This window comes from Mus caroli, unplaced genomic scaffold (genome assembly GCF_978045245.1).
Source record: "Mus caroli unplaced genomic scaffold, Mus_caroli_1 scaffold_13, whole genome shotgun sequence".
Taxonomy (NCBI): Eukaryota; Metazoa; Chordata; class Mammalia; order Rodentia; family Muridae; genus Mus; species Mus caroli.
In genome coordinates this window covers 103,386,796-103,394,177 of record NW_028227268.1, presented here as the reverse complement: position 1 = coordinate 103,394,177, position 7,382 = coordinate 103,386,796, and the positions used below count along the sequence as shown (strand labels likewise).

At 44.2% G+C, this 7,382-nt stretch overlaps 1 non-coding gene across 1 annotated transcript; it reads right to left on the bottom strand.

Moving 5' to 3' along the window:
* Window positions 1-1,136: 1,136 nt before the first annotated feature.
* LOC115032609 (U6 spliceosomal RNA) lies at window positions 1,137-1,239 on the bottom strand. The gene has a single exon (XR_015045091.1). It is a non-coding gene; the product is annotated as a U6 spliceosomal RNA (small nuclear RNA).
* Between the last annotated feature and the right edge of the window lie 6,143 nt (window positions 1,240-7,382).

The following is a 7,382-nucleotide window of genomic DNA, read 5'->3' as shown; positions in this document are numbered from 1 at the left end:
GAATACAGGAATGCCAGAGCCACAACGGTTCTACCTTCCCATCCTGGAGGAAGCAGAGGTGAAGCTCAATAGGAGAGTGTCTGCAAGTTTGGAGAGGAGATAAAGGCTGCACAGTGGTGGAAAGCACCGGAAAAGGAAGTGGGCCATAGTTAAAGGTGGTTGAGGCAGGGCTGAGGATGGGGAGGGGCTAACTGGGTGGTGGTGACTAGGACATTTGAGTCCTGAGAACATCTTTTGACTTCATAGCCCTGAAACTTTCCATCCCTATTATTTACTATTCACAAATCAAACATTGTATCTTAGAGTTACTGAAATAAAATGACTTAATTATGCAATCATTGTGAGCTAGAAAAAGAAGGGCCTGCCTCTTCCTCAAAGAATTTTTTTCCCATGTGGCAGAGGTTTATGGGGGGGGGTGGAGACAAACGGAAAAGAGAGAGAGAGAGTGAGAGAGACAGAAGGAGAGAGACAGAGCGAGAGAGACAGAGAGAGAGAGAGACAGAGAGAGAGAGAGACAGAGAGAGAGAGAGACAGAGGCAGAGACAGACAGAGAGAGAGAGAGAGAGAGAGAGAGAGAGAGAGAAAGAGGCAGGAATTTTTTCTAGACAGGTAGTTAATTTTTTTTTAATTAGATTTTTATATTTTATGTGAGAAGGTTTTGTCTGCATGTATGTCTGTGTACCATGTGTGTGCCTAATGCCCATGGGTGTTAGAAGAGGACATAGATCCTCTAGAACTGGAGTTTTGGATGGTTGTGAACTACCTGTGGGTGCTGGGAATCAAGCCAGGTCCTCTCAAAGACCAACATGTGTTCTTACCCAATGAGCCATCTCTCCAGCCCATGGATACACAGTCTGTGGATGGCAGAAATAACAGCTGGTGGGGCTGTGTACTGTTATGCCTCTCCAGTCCTACTGACGGCCACTACTGCCACCGTAGGTTCCAGCCACCAAAATTGACAGCATAGCAGAAGTTTCCAAAATCTCAAATTATATATGTAATATATAATTGTATGTATGTATTTACATATGTATATATAAATATATGTTGGACTAGTAACAACATTATGTTCTGAACTAAGATCAGCAACAGCTTTTCCAGGTTCTAAAGTTATGTGAACAAAACTGAACAGATAAAAATATATGGAATATTTTACAGATTTGCATGCCGTCCTTCTGAGGGGCCTTGCTAATCTCTGTATCTTCCCAATTTTAATTTATGTGCTGCCAAAGCAAGCAAAGGACATCGAATTTCTGATCCTCCTGCCTCACCTCTCAAGTTGGGAGATTTACAGGCTTAAGAGGTGACTATCAACTCCTTTCACTGAACTATCAATCCTACCAACCTGGGGACTGAACTAAAGGGCCTCTGACAAGCTAGGCAAGCCCTCTGCAGAGCTACACCCCCCAACTTGAAAGCTTTTCTCTAAAACACAAGGAGACCTTTAGGGAGTTAACTCTTGCTCTCACTCCCAAGCCCAGTGTGTGCCTTGCTTTTAACTTCTATCACTGGCTTTGGTCATGGAGATTCAAAGAGTTTGTTATGGGGCTGGAGAAGTGGCACAGCAGTTAAAAGCTCTTGGTGCTCTTCTAGAGATTCCTAGCACCAGTTGTAAAGGTTACAGCTTTGTTCCAAGAGGTATCCTGGCAGTCAGGAGCCAAGGAATACTACAAAGTCACACCACACAGCAAACCTCACCTAATGGATTTGTTGAGAGGGACAAACCCTGGAGTGTGGCTGCCTCTGCTAGGGAAGGGGAGGAGAAAAGCAGCAGCAGGGAGCTGAGCAGAAGACACGGCCTCTCTGGGGCTCCTTGGGAGGGCTGTGTGTGCGACTGGGGACAGTTTTGTGGTCTTAGGAGCAAGCTTAGTGATTGGTGGGATTTTTGTGCTCAGGGATTGGTGGGATTCTGGGTCTTGACCCTGGCTTGGGCTTGGTGTCAAGTTAGGTTAGGGTGTTTTTCCTATTACCCTGATCCTTTTACCCTACACCTATTGTTGGCAGCTTATAACTGCCTTTAACTCTAGCTCCAGGGAGTTATCACCCTCTTCTGCCCTCAGCAGCACCTGCACACATGAGTCTTATACTCACAAACACATTTAGAAAATTAAAAAGAAAAACATTAATAATTGCTTGGTTTCAGACCCCAGGACAAGGGACTGAGGTACATATTTTTACATACCAAAGCAGACCTGGCCTCTAGGTTCTCTCAGCATCCCTGAGTCCCTACCTAGCATACCTGCCCTCAACCTTGAACTTTCCAGTCTAGGGCTGGGCTGCCCTTCCCTCAGAGGCTCCTCCTATCCCTATATAACACAGATATTTTGGTCTCTCCTCTCTCTCTCCTTCTCTATCGTTCTTTCTCTTGAAAGGAAATAAAACTTGAGACCTGTGATTCATGAAATGTATGTCAAATAGCCCAAAGAGTTGTTTGTGAGCTTTGAAACCTGGGGCTGATAACATAGCAGAACAGGCTAGGACATGCCCGGGCAGGCCCGTTGTTAAGACTTTCCTGAGGCTGCTTAGCCATAAAGATAAAGAGAATGACATGCCAGACATGCCGAACTGGCCCGGCACCTCCCTATCTCCCACCCTTCTGACCCGAGTTAAATGTTAACAGGCTGCTAATGTTTAAATGGACCAATCATGTGAAACCTCGCCAATTCCTCCCCCAGCCCCACCCCTTTTCTATAAAAACCCCTAGCTTCCAAGCCTCAGAGTCGAATCCACTGTCTCCTGCATGAGATACCGTTCGACCCGTAGCTCTGCCATTATGGCTCCACCATTAAATGGTCGGAACCACTGTCTCCTGACACGTTTCGACCCGGAGCTCCGTCATTAAACTACCTCATGCTTTTACATCAAGATGGTCGTCTGTTCGTGATTCGTGGGTGCACACCGAACGGGAATTGAGTGGGGGTTTCCCCACTAGGTTCTTTCACTCTCTTTGCACATGTGCTCTTTTATTCTTTTCCCCCTTTCCCCTCTCTCTTCCCATGGTGACTTCCCTGTCCTGCTTCCTTGGTGGGCTGAGAACTCACCTGAGAGCAGCTTTCCAATAAACCTGCATTTAATATAATCTGATCTGGCTTGCATTGACTCATTTCACTGACAGAGAAATAATTTATCAGTAATAGTAGTAGTAGTAGTCGTAGTGTTTGTTTTTCCTCCAAATAAAGCTGGACAAACAAACTCATTTGGCCCAGTTAAATGGGTCAACTCTAGTTCCACAGTCTTTCCCAAGACCATCACTTAGCTTTAAAGCATTTCCTGCCTCATGTTGCCTGGAAGGTGAGTTCCAAAGCCCAAGTCTAGCTTTGTTCCCCTTTGACAGATTTCTATTTTAGCAAGGTAAATAGAGTGTGTGTGAGGGGCATTGAACAGGGCCTTGCACAAGCTAGTAAGAGCGTTCTCTCCCATTGAGTCTCATCTCTAGCACCCAGGCTGTGTGTGCGTGCATGTGTGGAATCCACAGCAGCCAGCTCTGTCAGTCCTCACAGCACAGAGCCTTCCTTCTCTATTCCATTTCGTTCTGTTCTTTCACTTTGCTGGGGCCTTGTACCCTGTTGGCAGGTGAGCTGGATATTTCTGTTATTTTTAGCTCTACCCTTCCCTGCAAACTGGCAGATTCCATCTCCTTTAGGAATCTTTCCTCCTCTCTGTTCCTGGTAGATTCCTCTGGACTGGGCAGACATGCTCTTACCATAGGCATCTGATTAACAGTTCCACAGTAAGCTCTGCACCTCACACTCCTCCACGTGCTGCTCTGCTTGTCGCTGACTAGTATAAACTTCCCAGTAAGCAGGGGCTCCTCATGACCTCACCTAGGCCAAGACAGCTCTTATCTTAGCTCCACAAGAACTTGGACTAGTAATCTTCAACTCAGTGTGCACGTTCCAAGTTAAGTGGCTTCTTCTCTCTAATTTCTGCTGATCAAAATTTCAGCCTTTTTTTTTTTCTTCTGACCTTGTTCATACCAGTGATCTAGCTGAAAATACCAAAACCATTTTCTTCTAAAACTTCACTTACTTCTTACCATTTCCTAAATGCCTGATTTATAATTGACAACTGAGGTATATTACAAGAATTTCCTCCTGTTGGGAAACTAGGCAATGTCCACCCCGCTCCCTTGCTAAGATCCCAACAACAAGGAGGTCAATCCTATGTTGGATGTACACACTGAACATGGGGGGTGGTTACTGACAGGGGGGTAGATACAAAGCTGCACTGGAAAATCTTTACCTAGCAGGGATGATGGCTCCCCACTAGCCACATGGATGGAGCTCCCTACCTTAGTCTTCACATATACTTTAGGCCCTCCCTGAGATCACCAGGCAACATGCAATTAGGGCAAAATTTCATACAAGTAGGTGGGGAGTGGATACTGGACACTCAGGCTGGAGTCCCATGGCCCTTCCACCCCTTCCATTCACGAAGGAAGGTCAGACAATGGAGAAGTCCAGTTGGGATGATCTTTTGCAAACAGGAACAGCTGAAGCATAGAGATGGCTGCTGGTTTGCTCTGAGGGTAGAGCTATACAGTAGCATACAGTTTATATATAAGTAAATTACAACTTTAATTTTTAATGAAATCTTGTTGTGGTTATTGTTGTTGTGGTGGTGTGTGTGTGTGCATAGGTACATATCACAGCACACCTGTGGCAGCCAGAGGTCAACTCTGAGGAGCCAAGTCTCTCTTTCCACCTTTAGGTGGTTTGGGGAACAAACTCAGTTTGCCAGGCTTTCATGCCAAGTGCCAAGTGCCATGAGCCATGGGCCATCTTGCTGGTCCTAATTTATTTATTTATTTTTTTGAATGTATAGGACTGTGAGTTCTTTTGGTGATGTTGGGACTCAAACCCAAGTGACCTGGGCTTTGACAAGTGTGTATAGTTATATAACTAGCCATCATTACAATGAAGATACAGGCTATTTCCATCAAATCAAAAGGATTTCCATCACAAATCCTTTGTGTCTCTTTTCAGAGAATCCCTCCCATCCTTCATTCCTAGCAGTCTCTAAAGGCCATGCCCTTTAAGTGTCTTTTTGGACTTTCCCCTGCGGGCCTCACCTGTATTCTCAGGACTTTCTAACTGAATGGTAATCAATCTCCTTAAAGACAAAGAGCTGTAATCTTCAATTTTATATTGTTTAAGCATACATTTCAAGTGCAGCCAGGCATGGTAGGGTGTGCTTGGAATCGCAGAACAGGGAGCTGAGGGGAGTTCAAAGCCATCCTCAACTACCCAGTGAATTTGAGGCCAGCCTGAGTTCCATTCCATGAGAACCTATCTCAAAATAGCAAAATAAACCCACCCTGCTCCCCGCAAACCCAGATCAAGGTCCATATACAGTTATGAAGTTCTGGGTCATGTATATCTGAAAAAAAGTGGGAATGAGGGAGAAAAAAAAAAAGAGAAAAAGAAGGGAAAACCCAGAAGGGCTGCAGAGAGATCAATAGGTAGAGGTGCTTGTTGTCTGGTATTCTGAGCTAAATCTCAGGATCCATTTGCTGAGACAATCAAGTCCTGGAACTTTTTCTCTTTCCTCACATGTACACTCTGACACGTACCCCCCAACACCTACACATCTCTGCCCTTGAATGTGTCCCTTGACATGTACTGCCCATGAGAAGGAATCTTAATATCAATAACACCTATGATGCAGTAGGGGTGTAGGAAGCCGGCACTCATTATTCCACAGCCACGACAGTCTCTCATTTATTTTCATACTGTAGCACAGTATGTCCTCCACATACACAGGTACAGTCAGGCTTTGGGGGTGTCAAGGAAGAACTGTTATATATACTTCACATTGTTCTGTTTTTCAACTAGGTTAAAGTTTACTAGGAGATAATTTGTTGGGAAATGAAATAGTTAATGAAAGTGGAGCAAATTTACCTCCAAAGAGACAGAGATAAACAATGGAGTTTCGGTGGTAGTATCTGTATGTATGGGGGTAGTACACTCCGTAGTCTTTTTCTTTCTGAGAGTCTGCTTTCTTCCTTAACCTTTATGTTTAAGTCTATATTAAAATATCAGTAATAAAACCCCAGCTAGGGCTGGAGAGATGGCTTCTCTGGTAAGGACACTTTTTGTTCTTGCTGAGGACCTGTTTTCAGTTTCCAGAACCCAGCATAACCAACTGTAACTCACGTTTCAGAGTATCAAATGCCCTATTCTGGGCTTTGAGGCCAAGAGGCACATGCATAGCAAACCACACACACACACACACACACACACACACACACACACAGGCAAGACACTCATACATAAAATTAAATGACAGATTTGGGGTGGGTGTTGGGACAGAGGTTCACTATATAGCTCTGTTCTGAAACTTGCAACTTGCTATGTAGACCAGGCTGGTCTCAAACTCACAGAGAAGCACCCATCTCTGCCTCCTGAGGACTGGGGTCAAAGGCATACTATGTCTGGCTTACACGATAAATCCTAAGACAAAACAAAACAAAACAACAATAACAACAAAATTTTTGCTTGAAAAATTGTGTTTTGGGACACTTCGGAGTTTTTATTCTGTGAAATGATAAGAGGAAGTATGGTGGGCTTCAGGGTCCAGGGCTGTAAACCTCCATCTAGGGTCATTTCAGAAGTTAGTCTGGAAAAGAACCCAGGAGGCAGAGGCCAGGGAAACACTGAGTTCGAGGCCAGCCTGGTCTACAGAGGGAGTTCCAGGACAGCTAGGGCTACACAGAGAAACTCTGTCTCAGAAAACCAAAAACCAAAACCCAGACAATAACAAGAAAACCCCCAAAGCTATGTATGTGTGGTCTGATGAGGCTGTCAGGACACACAGAGGAATGCCAGAGGGATGTGTAAATATGTTCTGAGTATATGGTTAGACATGAGAACAGCCTCTTTTGCATATTTTGATGTCACAGAAATTCAGAAATTAAATCTACAGTTGGCCCCAGGAGATAATATTCTTGCTTAGAACAAGTTGGAAGATAAACTTTGGACAGTGTATTATACTATGCCCTTTGTAATAAATAACCCAAGATAATGTGTTAAAGTTTAGCGGAGATTTAAATTCCTGAGCTGATTAAAGTTGACACCATTAGGTATAAAAAAATGTATTAATATTAGTTCTGGAGTCCATGGCTTAAAGAAAATACTTATACTAATAAAAAACAAACAGCAGCAAAAGCAACTGCAACCCTCCCCCACAAAACAAAACAAAACAAAACTTAACAACCCAACCCAACCCAACCCTACCCCCGAAAACAATTCAACTTTTAAGTCTAGGCCTCAAGTAGGAAGACTGGTTAAGGCTGACTTTAGCCTGTGTCTCAACAACACAATGTTAAAGGTTGGAGGTCCAGATGGAGGAGCAGTTTCAGACAGGGAAATCTGGCTGTGTGT